The sequence below is a fragment of the Rattus norvegicus genome, chromosome X (assembly GCF_036323735.1).
Source record: "Rattus norvegicus strain BN/NHsdMcwi chromosome X, GRCr8, whole genome shotgun sequence".
Classification (NCBI taxonomy): Eukaryota; Metazoa; Chordata; class Mammalia; order Rodentia; family Muridae; genus Rattus; species Rattus norvegicus.
Genome location: NC_086039.1, coordinates 116,409,853 through 116,423,423, shown reverse-complemented (window position 1 = coordinate 116,423,423; position 13,571 = coordinate 116,409,853). Strand labels below are relative to the sequence as shown.

At 40.7% G+C, this 13,571-nt stretch overlaps 1 protein-coding gene across 4 annotated transcripts in view; it reads right to left on the bottom strand.

The window, feature by feature from the left end:
* Pls3 (plastin 3) overlaps window positions 1-13,571 on the bottom strand; it is a 94,652-nt gene that overhangs the window by 72,475 nt on the left and 8,606 nt on the right. The window contains exon 1 of one of the 4 annotated variants that reach the window (XM_063280325.1): window positions 12,733-12,737. The exons of the other annotated variants lie outside the window; for them this stretch is intronic. The gene's annotated coding sequence lies outside the window, so the exon portion shown is untranslated. Of the gene's footprint in view, window positions 1-12,732; window positions 12,738-13,571 lie in introns of those variants that run through there. 4 annotated transcript variants of the gene reach the window in all.

Genomic DNA, 13,571 nt, shown 5'->3' with positions numbered 1-13,571 from the left:
ATCATCCTCAGCTACATAGAGAATTCAAGGATAGCCTGGGCTATATGACATTTTAATCTCTTTTAAAAAGGCATAGGGTTAGAAAATAAGATTTAGCATCAGACTGAATACTCAATTAAATTTTTCATCAAGTTAATCCAAAGCTCCTGAGTTCAAATCCCAGCAACCACATGGTGGCTCACAACCATCTGTAATGGGATCTGATGCCCTCTTCTGGTGTGTCTGGAGACAGCTTCAGTGTACTCACATAAATAAAATAAACAAATCTTTTCTAAAAAGTAGAAAACAGTCTAGTACTCTACCCATGTACTTTGGCAATTCCTTATAAAACTAACATGCAACTTCCATACAACTCAGTACCTGCACACTTTAGATAGTGACAAAATAGCTGATATATACAACTTAAGTGAATAAAGTTTTATTTTGGTTCGGGATTTCAGGTTCCCAGTCCATTGTCTTGTTTCCATTGATTTTTAGCTTCTGGTGAGGCAACACTGTATGGCAGAGCACATGACACACGGTAGAGACATAGAAGCACAGGGCAAAGATACAGTTCCCAACAACACATCCTCAGTGACCTATGTCTTCCAGCTGGGCTCTACCTCTTCAAATTTCCAAGTAGAACCACCTAGTATTCAATGTATGATCCAGCACAAGGCATTTCATATTCAAACTGTAATGGTTTTCCAAAAATAAACCTTACGCTTGGACAAGTGATTGCACACAAATGTTTATAGTGCCTCCTTTATCTGTGGCAGCAGCAGCAGCAGCAGCAGCAGCAGCAGCAGCAGCAGCAGCAGCAGCAGCAACAACAACAAAACTGGAAATGAGAGGAGAGTATAGCTCACTGGTAGGGCATAGGCTTAGCATGCTTGGAGTCAAAAGTTGAAGCCCCAGCATCATGACGTCAGTTTAAATCCCTGGAGCCATATGGTGCAAGGAGAGAACCAAGTCTTGCAAATTGTTATCTGACCTCCATTTGGGTGCTTTAGCATATGCATGCCACCCTCCAATAAATAAAGTAATACTTGCAACTTCCAGGCATGGGCGATTGTGCAAAACAAGTCATGTATCAGAAACTCAGGGTGTGGGGATGTTGAAACTTTATTTTTAAAGCAATAGCAAGATACAGCTGGAAATGGTCCAGATGTGCTCTAATGGGGCCATTGTTAAACAGTCATACGTACATTCTCACCACAGACTGAAATTTAGTAATGAAAGGAACAAAGAATGGATATGCACAATATTCTGGAAGACTCATCAGAATAATACACGGAATGAATAAAGACACTTCCCAGTCAGGCTTGGTAGCCCATGCCTGACCAAGAGCTGAGGCTGGATGATCACAAGTTCAAGCAAGCTCAGCTTGGGTTATAGTGTGGGAGTGTTTCAAAATAAAAGTGAGAAAAGTAGGGGGTTTGAAGGAAGATAGGGGAATTATCTAACATACTACATGTTAGGTTTGGATATGAAAAGTCCCACAAGAGGCTGGGGAGCTGTCACAGTTGCAAAATTGATGGTCATTCAAGTATGAGAACCCGACCTTGGATCCTCAACACACATATAAAGGCATGGTGGTGCTTTACACTAGCTTGTAACTCTAGTGTTGTTGGGGAAGGGGTGGAGATTGAACGATTCCTAAGCTTTGTGGACTAGCCAGCCAGGAGAATCAATGAGCTTCAGGCTTAGTGAGAGACTCTGTCTTAAAACAGAAAACAAGTGAAAGAAACCAAGGAAGACACCATACATACATGCTTATTCACATGCACGCACGCACACACGCATGTGCATGCACACACACCATAACCACAATAAATTCTACAAAAGGCTCAATTGTTGAAGATTTGTTTCCCAATAGTGCAGCTAATCACTGAGAACTGATTGGCCCATAAGGTCCTAGATTTGATCACTGGATACAACCATTGATGAATTAATAATCTCATGGCATTACTGGGAAGGAACAGGTCAATGGGGACATGTCCTTTAGGGTACTACACAATTTCTGGTCTCTTTCTCCCCTTCCTGATTGTCATGTAGTGAGTAAACCCATTCACAAGGACTACTCCCATGATATTCTGCCCTATCTCAAGTCCAGAGCAATGCAGCCAGCTTACCTTGGACTGAAACCATGGGCCAAAACTAGTTTCTCTAAATAAATTTAAATCATTTTTCTATTTGTCACAAGAGCAATACTTTACCAATGTTACCTTCTATGCCACCTCTAGTAGTATGTTAAGTTTCATAAAAGTGGTGCCCTTTGGAACTTCATTCACAACAATGATCCCTAATGACAAAATATTACCTGACTTATGTAAGTTATGGAGTAATTATTTGAATAAGCGAATGATTTGTTGAATGAAACTTCTTCTTGGTCAAGTGTAACACAGGGGCTGTGTGTAATGGCAAAGCCCTGTAATCCCAGCACTTGGGAAGCTGAAGCAGATGATCAGGAATCGATAGTGACGGTCTGGGAATTTGTCTCAGTTGGTAGAGTATTTGCCCAGTATTTATATGAAGCCTCGGACTCAATCTCCAATACCTTAAGCACTGGATATGTCTGTGCCTGTAATCTCAGCATATAGAACATACAGGCACATGAGGTCAAGATCACACATGGCCGCATAGGATACCTGAGAGCCTCTCTCAAAAAAGGACGGGGTAGAGGAGGGGGGAGGAGAAGTGAGGGGGAGGAGGAGGGAAGAGGGGGAGAGGGAGGAGAAAAAGGTGCATAATAATTTTCTTTTGTGACAGGATTTCTCTGTGTAGCCCTGGCGGCACTGGAACTAGTTCTGTAGTCCAGGCTGAAATCAAGAAATCTGCCTGCTTCTGTCTCCTGGGTGCTGGAATGAAAGGCATACATATGCCACTACCACCTGGCAATAAATTCTAATTTAGTAGAAATCATGAGTGATTAAAAAGTCTATGATATACATGCAATATATTGAATTAGAGTTTTACAACCCTTTGGAATGCATTAACCATGTAGGATTATGAATATGTGCTTTTTAGCAAACTGAGAACTATCAATCAAAAATAGAACACAGGAAAAGAGTTCCCTGCTCGGTGTCTAACTAGTAAGGCATTTCTATTAACTATGGATCAATTGTCTGACCCAAGTTGTTTTCATGCTAAGTGGAGGGATTCTAGGGAGCATATAGAACATACAGGCACATGAGGTTCCACGTCAGTTTACAAACATGGCATAGCACTTGTCAATCTGTTAGTATCTAATAGAAAACGGCAGTTAGTATTAACTGACTCCCGATGGAAGAGGCAGGGCTATCAGACAGTGTAGACCATGGATGTGGTGTTGAAATGGACAGAGAACAGTAATGGAGTAGGTCTACTGCTAAAATCCAGATCTCCCATGATAAACTGGGCTCCTCCACCAATGACCTTAACAACTGTATGCTGAGGCTAACCACCGTCAGACCTCCATTGCCTCACTTGTAATAGCAGTGCCGCGACTGGACTCCGGGCTTAAATGGTGGCATATTGTTTGATTAATCTTAGTGTTGCAGGCACACTGTAGACAATTAACAAAGACGGGTTACAAGAATTAAGTAATTATATGTGGCATTCAAAATGGGTCTCCAGGAAATGGTACTGACTTCCAGCCTTCTTTGTACAGTGAAACCCCTCCTTTCCTCAAGGGCCTGCATAGTTCTCCGTGTCTAGAGGAGTAAACAGCTGGGATCCAGGACATTTTTTTCTCCAACATATTTTTAGTAAGTATTTGGGAATTTCATACAATACACCCCAGTCACATTCACGCCCCATTCCTCCCAGGTATCATTTCACCCCTGACCCATTCCCCAGCCCCACCCCACCCCACCCACCCCCAAAATACACCAAGTCCAATTTGTGTTGCTCATCCATACTGAAGCATGGACAAACTCCCAATGGCCAGCCCCTAAACGATAACTGCGTTCTTCCCCACCATAGCTCCTGCCAGAAGCTGTCACCTGTGAGCAGCCCTTCAGCATCTTTATCACAAGGACTCTTTTAAAAAACTTCTCAGGAAATTTTCTTACAGTTGAATCCAGAATAAAGGAACAAAATAGGATTTTAGGGACCAGTAGTTCTCTTCTTAATTCCTTTAAGGGTTCTTGAGATAGGACCTCCTAATCTCCCACTTTGTCCTCAAACTTGTCACAATCCTCCTGCTTTAGCTTCAAAGTGCTGGGTTTCCAGGGTGGCCCATCCCACTTTGTTATCACCTGGTTTTACCTGATGCTTTGTGGGTGACCCTGAGACATTCTAACTTGAAAGTGCTTATAGACATCCCGTTTTCATATTCACTCCTAAAACGTCAGCAGAGCCCTTTTACCATTGTGCTTCCTAACCACAAAGCACAAATGTTTTTTGAACATGTTGTGTTGGAAGCTTTTTATTATATACTACAGCCCTTTGTAGCATTTGAAATTTGTTCTATGTGAGCACAGTTGAAAAATAAATGTATTCAGTAACTGCTTAGGTTAACCATAACCATTGTTTTCGAGAGTGTTTACTGTTTACTTCTGCATTCCTTAACATTGCTTATCTTTGCTCTTAGGTAGTCAAGAATGTACTGAAACAAATTTGTGGCTGGGTGTGTTGGTGTTACCGGGGAAGGTGAAGCAGAAAGGCCTTGAGTTTGAGGCCAGCCGTATCTGCATCTAGGGGCCATCTTCCAAACCAAACAACAAGAACAGATATGTAACTGAACATTCTAAACATCTATAATACAGCTTGTTTTAAAGGACTGAGAGCACAGGTTTGGAATCCCCACTACTTAAGGGGCAGAGTCAAGAGGATAAATGTTCATGGCCGGGCTAACCCCACCCAAACCAAACTAAAATCTTGTATGTACTTTGCATTACTCAAGGAAAAGGAAAAATGTACTGGGAGTAACTCTTAGATAAACCAGTGGGTAGCACCAAGAAAGCAACAGCCAAAGTCAGTCCAAGCTAGGATTCTCATTAACAGCTTACTAAATGAGACAATCTTATCAGTACAACCTTTAACTCATTATCTTGCCTGATGTTAAACTTTTAACACTGATGTGTTCCACCGTTTATAACAGCCATAATGTAGAGACAATTCAAATGACCGCCAATGAGGGAATGAATGGTGGACAGGTCTATGTAACCTAAATGTTGATAGGGCATAAAAAAAGCAATGAAGTGCTGATGCTAGAATGTCGGTGACCTTTTAAAGCACCATGTCAAGTAGAAGTCAGATGCGAAAAAGACCATATGTAATAGCGTTGAATCCACATAAAAATCCAGAAGAGGCAAATTTATGGAGATGCAAAGTCAATTAGTAGTCAATTAGTAGTCACGGGTTAGCAGGGTGGTAAGATTATGGGTAGGTAGTGCAGTATTTCTGTCTGAGCTAATACAAATGTATGAAAGTGGACTGTAGGCGGATGGAGAATTGGCTTAGCAGTTAAGAGCACTTGTTTTTACAGAGGACATAGGTTTGATTCCCAGCACTAATATGCAGCTCACAACTGTACCTAATTCTGGTTCCAGGGGACCCAACAGCCTCCTCTGACCTCTTTGGAGACCTGGCATGCATATGTTACCCAGACATACATGAGAGCAAAGGACTCATATGCATAAAACAAAATAAATAAATCTTAAAAGAAGAACACGGACTATAATCGTATACATAATAAGAGATGGACTAAAATGTGTTGAAGTGTATACTTGTAAAAGCTATTATGGACATATACATGCAGTTTGCCACTAAAGCTACTACGATGTGAAAATAGTAACATATCACAGCTTCCTAGTTGATTCTAAAGTTCAGCAGTTCTTAGCATGAAAATGCCATGCATACTGGAGTATGGAGAGATGGCTCAGAAGTTAAGAGCACTTTTTTCTTGCAGAGGACTTCGTTTTGGTTCCCAGCGCCCACTTTGGGCAACTCCAGTCCCAAGGAATCTGATGCCCCCTTCTAATTTCCATAGGCACCAGGCACACACGGTGTACATATGTACACACAGATAAAGCATTCATCCAGTAAATAAATACATCTTTAAAAAGGAAAGGAGATGCTATTCATAGCTGGAGGTGATGGACCGTGCTTACACCCTCAAGCATGCAGGAGGCTAAGGCAGGTAAACTGTAAAGTAGAGGACAGGCAGGGCAGTATAGCAAATTCCAGGCCAGCATGTGGTTACAGAGTGAGAGACTTTATCTCCAAAAGAAGGAACAAAACAAAGCACATAACATTCACTCGTAATCAATCCTCTGAGATAGCCAAAGCCAGGTAAGGTGATAAAATGCCTGTAATTCCAGCACTCAGAAGCCTGAGGCAGGAAGGAAGACTTTGAGACTAGCCTGAATGCACGGCACTTGGTAGAATGCTTTCGTGGTAGGAATGAAGCTGTGGTTTCATTCGGCAGCACAGTCTACACCCACTGTGGGAGTGCAAGCCAGTAATCGCAGCACACAAGAGGTAGAGGTGATGTAACCACAAGTTCAACCTTATGCTCAGCTAGAGTGAGCTTGATACTATCCTGTGCTACGTGAGTCCTAAGTCAAAGAACAGGAAAAAAGGTTTTGTCTATGTTGGCATCTTGAAGTGTTTTCCTCTAGCAATTTCAGTGTTTCATGTTTTAAAACGAGAGGGTTTTTTTCCTTTCTTTCTTTCTTTCTTTTTAACTAAATTTGAATTTATTTTTGGTTAAGGGGAAAGGTGTGGCTCTAATGTTACGGTTCTGTAGAGGGATATCCAGTTTTGATAGCACAATTTGTTGAATAGGATTTATTTCTAGTGTATACCTTTTCTTTTATCACCTCTGCACAGTATTATGTGATCCTAGCTGTCTGTGTTCTTTCATAGGTCCCCATTCTATCTTTGGTCTACATGTCTGTTTTTCTCTGGACCACGTTATTTTTTTTGCCAGTACAGCTCTGTAGTACAATTTGAGGTCAAGTAATTTTGATAGCTTCCAGCAGGGTTCTTTCTGCTTAGCATTGCTTTGGAAACACATGGTGTGTTGCATTTTCCTATGAATTTTAGGACTTTTTTTCCCCCTAGTTCTGTGAACAATGTCCACGATGATGTTTTTTCCAGCCACAAAGATGAATAAAATTGTGTCATTTACAGGAAAAATGATGAAACTGTGGATCATATTAAAAGAAATAAGCCACATTTGAAAGGACAGATATTATGAGTTCTCTTTCATATGCAGCATCATTATACATGCAAACACCTGCATATGCCACACATGTAGGATGTGAATCTCAGAGGAGTATTTGGAAGGACTAAATAGACCTGTGGGAACGCTGGGGCTGAGGAAAAGAGAGGGTAATGGAGCAAATATGGTCAAAGTACATTATGTATTTGCATGAACTTTTCATGAAGAATTCTTCCATTTTGTGCAGTGAACTTATGCTAATGAAAGTTCTAGTAAGTAAAGAAAATAGCTAAAAAGTATATGAAAGCAAGAACACCATATGACTCTCTTCACATGAAGTCCATGTGTCATAAAACAATGGCCCGCTAATTTGGGTTTCTTCAATTCGATTGTCTTCCACCCCGCCTTTACATTTTTTCTTTCCTTCCTTCTTTCCTTCCTGCCATCCTTTCCTCCTCCTTCCTTGGCTCCCCTTTCTTTCTGCTGGGGATCAAATACAAGACCTTACTTATGCCCAGTACAGACTACTGAGCCCTATCTACAGCCCTCAGCTTCATGAATCATCTTATCAGCAAGACAATTCAAGGTCATTTCTTTTTTCCCAACTCAATGGGCCCTCTCTATCTCTGTGCTCCACTGGGGTTCAAGCAGCACCAGCTGGAAAACATTCAGAAAGACCCGTGACTGGATTGGACTTGATCGATCTTTTCTTGTCCCCATTCTCTAAGCAATACAGGCCAAGCTTTCATATTCTACGAGGTGTTGAGTAACCTAGGGATGATTTAATCATCTATGTGGGAGAGTGCTGTGAATGTGGAGCTCAATAAGTTTAGAATGTGAGAGGCTTTTGGTCCAGCATTCACCTCCACTCACAAAAAAGCATAAAGAATGAGCATAGGCTATATGCAAAGACCACCTTATTTTCTATAAGAGGCTTCTGCATCCTGACAGAGTTCCTGAAACCCATTTGTCTTTGTTAGGTTTTAACTGCTGTGAAGAGACACCATGACCAAGGCAACTCTTATAAGGACAACATGTAATTGGGGCTGGCTTACAGGTTCAGAGGTTCAGTCCATTATCATCAAGGTGGGAACATGGCAGCCCCCAGGCAGACATGCTGCAGGAGGTGAGCGTTCTATGTCTTCATCTGAAGGCTGCTAGCAAAATACTGGCTTCCAGGCAGCTAGGACTAGGATATTAAAGCCCACACCCACAGTGACACACTTACTCTAACAAGGCCACACCTTCTAATACTGGCACTCCCTGGGTCAAACATATACAAACCATCCCACCATTCCTTGTGAAAATAGAGGGAATGCTGTGTGTCAGGCTACTATGAAGGAACCAGAACAGGGATTTTCCCCTCAAGTTTATTTGTTCAATCCCTGCTTGTGGTGGTTCATAATTGGCAGGAATTACTCACTGCCTTTCAAGAAAGCCATATGCATTATGTATTACTTTGATTCCCCGCTTCCAGAGGGAGCAACTGTCCGACCTGAAATCCCAGCTTCTCCTACTCAATTTAAGGCCTGTTAAAATCATGAAGTACAAGTTAGGAAATGAAAGCCATCAGCTATGAGTTACTTTATACACGGCTATGATAACACCTATGTGAAGAGGAGCTACAGAAGGCCTGAGTACCGCTTGTGGAAGTCAGCTTTTCTAGGGGTTTCTGTACACACGGATACTTGAATATTTCCACAGTCGCAAAGTCAACTACTACTGTCGTTGTCCACTGCATCTCCAATTTAGTGAAGCTGGAAAGAATTTTATTTTTGTAAAAACAAAATTGGGTGTAGCCCATTTTCTAGCCAAAGGGCTATTTTATTCCAAGACACTGGTGTCTGCTGACCCTCATTTATAGGCTGAGCAATGTTCTATTTAAGTAAAATTAACTCATAGTGGGCTCCTTTTTTAGGACGTAATAATTATTGCAAAGAAATAACAATGTTTAAATGTGATTTGTTCTTACTTTAGATTTGATTATACTGGGATATAAGTGAATGTCTTTGTTCATACAGAGTTTAAATTTAGAAATTATTTTATGTTAAAAAAAAGACGGAATTTAAATTCTTTTCTCCATGATATATATATTGCAGAGGAGGAGATGAGAGCTATGAAAGCATTGACCCAAATTCAATCCTGGAACCAAGGTAAGAAAAGTCTCATGTGGGCATCTAAATCCCATCACTCCTCCACGGAAATGGGAAGTGGAGAGGAGAATTGCGTTAGCATCTTCCAGATGGGCTGGCAGAAGCTATGCAGTAGCAAGAAGCTGTCTCAATAAGGTGGAGGCAAAAACCAGTTTTCACAAGTTTTCCTGATGTTACATGCCGGTGCGCTTGGGCACATGCACACACACACACACACACAAATTAATAACTAATTCTAACAAATATCTTTAGATTCCATAATAAAAAACAGTATTACTTTTGTGTCTTTTTCTTCTCCTAAATTGCAGGAGCTATCTACTATCCTCTTTGTAACCCTAGTACATAGTCTTCATTAAATACTTGTATTAAATGATGAGGCTGGAGAGATGGTTCAGCACTGACTCCTCTTGCAAATGACCCAACATCCGTGTGGCAGCTTAAAACTAGCAGTAACTCCAGTTCCAGAGAGACCAGAGCCCTCTTTTGACCTCTGTGGGCTCTAGGCATCTACACCGGACACTTGCACAGGTTTCTATCTATTCATTAGTAGCCGATGGGCCGCTACGAAGAAGTTTGAAGGCTAGCTTCAAACTTAATCTTGAACTTCTGGTCCTCCTCATTCGGCCTCCTGAGCACTGAGATTTACATGCTTGTGCCACTATGCTTGGGCCTTGTTGTGCTTGGGGCCAAACTTTGGACCTATTGTATGCTAGACAAGCTCTCTACCAACTGAAATATACCTTACTTCCCCCTCTCCAGTACATATACACTTCAAGGTATGAGATATACCAAACTTCCTTCATCTTTATACAGAGCTCTAGTTTGGGAAGGTTTCACTTGCCTTTAGCCTGCTTTTCATCTGAGAGCTACCAGAAGCTGGAGTACTTAAGAGTTTAGACTTAAGGGGGCTGGAGAGATGGCTCAGTGGTTAAGAGCACCAACTGCTCTTCCTGAGGTCCTGAGTTCAAATCCCAGCAACCACATGGTGGCTCACAACCATCTGTAATGAGATCTGATGCCCTCTTCTGGTGTGTCTGAAGGCAGCTACAGTGTACTCATACAATAAAATAAAATCTTAAAAAATAAATTTATAAAAAAAAAGAGTTTAGACTTAAAAAAAATGCGTGAATTGACTTGTACTTTTGAACTCGTAACCCATTGAAAGAACTTTTAAAACTTTATTACTAAGTTGCTAAGTTGGTTGTATTTTAAAATCACCGTAGGATAAATAGTAAAATGTAATTACTTAGCCAAGTCTTCTGGTAACTTATGCTTGTAATCCTGGCTACTCCAGAGACTGAAGCAGTAGGATCAAAATTTACAGTCCAGCCCAAGTAACATAGCGAAGTCTTCTCTCAAAATGTGAGGGAATAGACAAGAAATAAGGCATGGAATTGTGGCTCAATCCTAGGCAGTTTGTTTAGCGAACACAAATCACCAGAAACATACATACTCAGAAAAAGGAGTATCCCCTAGAATCACTAACAAAAAGGGTTCAGCCATAGCTCCACAAATCCCTTAAAACCTTTCTGTTTATTTGGTTGGTTTTGTTTCTTGCTTTTTGTTATGTTTTTATTTATTTAATTTTTTTTGTGAGACAGGGTATCTCCCCATAAACCTGGCTGTCCTGGAACTTACTATGGAGACCAGGCTAACCTTGAACTCACAGAGATCTGCCTAGCTCTGTCTCCCAAGTGCTGGGATTAAAAGCATGCGCCACTATGCTCAGCTTGTTTAGAATATTTTCGAATCTTTCAATACCTTTCATTTGCTGGGTTTTACGTTTGAAATCTTCTACCAGAGGGAAAAAAATTATCAAATGTAAGTTGAATGTAAGTTTATCAGTTTGTAAGGGCTATATGTCGCGTTGGAAATGATCCTGATTTAGGATCCATACCAAGACTTGTTAAACTATGTGCTTATGGCAGCCATGATGACCTGAACCCGGAATCTACAGTGGAAGGAAGGAAACCAACTCCTGAGAGGTTTCCTCTACCCTCTGCCCACGAACAATCACAAACACACACTAATAAATATGTTTTAAAGGAGAGATGCTGATTTAACCTATAACCCTCTGCATTTGTCAACATTTCACCTTTCACTAATTTATTTTGTTTATGCTATTTTACTCCAAAGTAAATTTCTTACCATTGATATTTCATTTTTCTCTTTTTAAGATTTATTTATTTTATGTACATGAGCACATTATAGCTGTCTTCAGACACACCAGAAGAGGGCATCAGATCCCATTACAGATGGTTGTGAGACACCATGTGGTTGCGGGGAATTGAACTCAGGACCTCTGGAAGAGCAGTCAGTGCTCTTAAAAGCTAAGCCCTCTCTCCAGCCCTGATATTTCTATTATTGTGAAAACCACCCAAATCTTGAAGCCTCCTGTCCTATATAACAAACCAGGCATGAACATTGACCATTACCTTTCACTCTGGTAAGCTTCATGTGTCATATGTAACCACATATGATCAGTAGCCACATTTCCAATTTTCCTTTGAAGGGAAGTTCTTACACTGTTGGATAGCAAATCCTCATAAAAGGATGAATTCAATGATAAACAGGATTCTGAGCTAAGCAAAGCAGTCCCTTTAACCTAAACCTTTGCTTAAATCATCCATCATCACAATGAAAAAATCAATATTAAACAGTATTTTCATAATAGCATTAAACAAAACAAACAAGGGCTAGTGAGACGGCTCAGTGGTTAAGAATGCTTGCTGCCAATCCTGAGGACCTGAGTTCAATTCGGGGGACATCTACACAGTGGAAGGAGAACATGATTCCAGCAAGTTGTCCTCCCTACCTACACACACTTTTAATTAGGTGTGCATGTGTGTTTGTGTGAGAGTATGTGCCTATGAGTGTAATTGCCCACAAAACCATAACAAGGTGTTATATTCTTGGAATCGGGAATTACAGGTGGTTGTGAGCCACCCTATGTGGGTGCTAGGAGGGAAGGTAAGTCCTAGGTAAGAGCAGCAAGCATCACTCCTTTACTGATGAGCCATCTCTTCAGCCTTGCCCACACCCTCTTTCTTTTCTTTTCTTCCTTCCTTCCTTTCTTTCTCTCTCTCTCTCTCTTTCTCTCTTTCTTTCTTTCTTTCTTTCTTTCTTTCTTTCTTTCTTTCAGGGAGGGAGGGGGTCAAGACAGGGTTTCTCTGTGTAGCCCTGGCAGAACATGAACTCACTCAGCTATAAACAGAGACAATGGCTGAGAATCCATTGCATTTTCTACAATGTAAGGACTTTCTAGGTTTACATAAAATCATAATGTGTTTATATATTCATTTTCAATGTATGTATCATAACTTAAGATAATCAATCTTCTATTGTCAATGCACAAGTTACAGGATTACGCAAAATGCCTTTCCTAGTGAATATTTTAAAGCACAATGTCCGAAATAAGAGGACACAACTTAAAAATGATTTCTCATAGTAAAAGTCGCCCACTCTTATCAAACTAGCCGTGATTCTCAGTTATTCTCAAGCCATTTAACTGGCCTGGCAAAATGGCTCAGCAGGTAAAAGCATTTGCCCTCAAGCCTGATGACTGAATTCAATTCCTAAGACCCCCAAGATAGACGAAGTCCTTCTGCAGGTTGTTCTCTGATCTCTATGTGCAGCATGACACATGCGCATACAGAATAAATAAATATAAAAATTATATTAAGTCAGAACTACCGTATGATTCAGATACCATTTCTGGCATATACCATAAGGACTCTGTACACTGCCACAGAGATACTTACATATCTATTTTTATTGCTGCTCTCTATTCATAACAGCAAGGAAAATGAATCAGCCTATAGATATCCATCAACAGATGAATGGATAAAAAATACGTAATACAAAAACAGTGGATAATTTTATTCAGCCATGTAGAAAAATGAAATTTGCAGGAAAATGGCTGGATCTGGAAAGCATTATTTTAAGTGAGGTGGTTGAGATTCAGACAAGAATCACATTCTCTCATGTGTGCAACCTAGCATATTATGTTTATATGTATGTAAGTAGGCAGAAGTGTGGGCCTGGGCTATGGAACCTATGAAACTAGGAATGAGACCATTAGTGTGGCAAGAGGTTTTGAGGAAGAGGAAGCAATCTGGTACATGTGTGCTGGAAGCAGGCAGGAGGGTGGGGAAAAGTACAAGGGGGAAATGGGAGAAGGGAGGTATATGAAAATAAACCATAACAAACTGTTTGAAAATAACACAGTGAAACCTAAATATGTGTATGCTAATGACCAATTTAAAAGGAAGATGACAACGGACTCT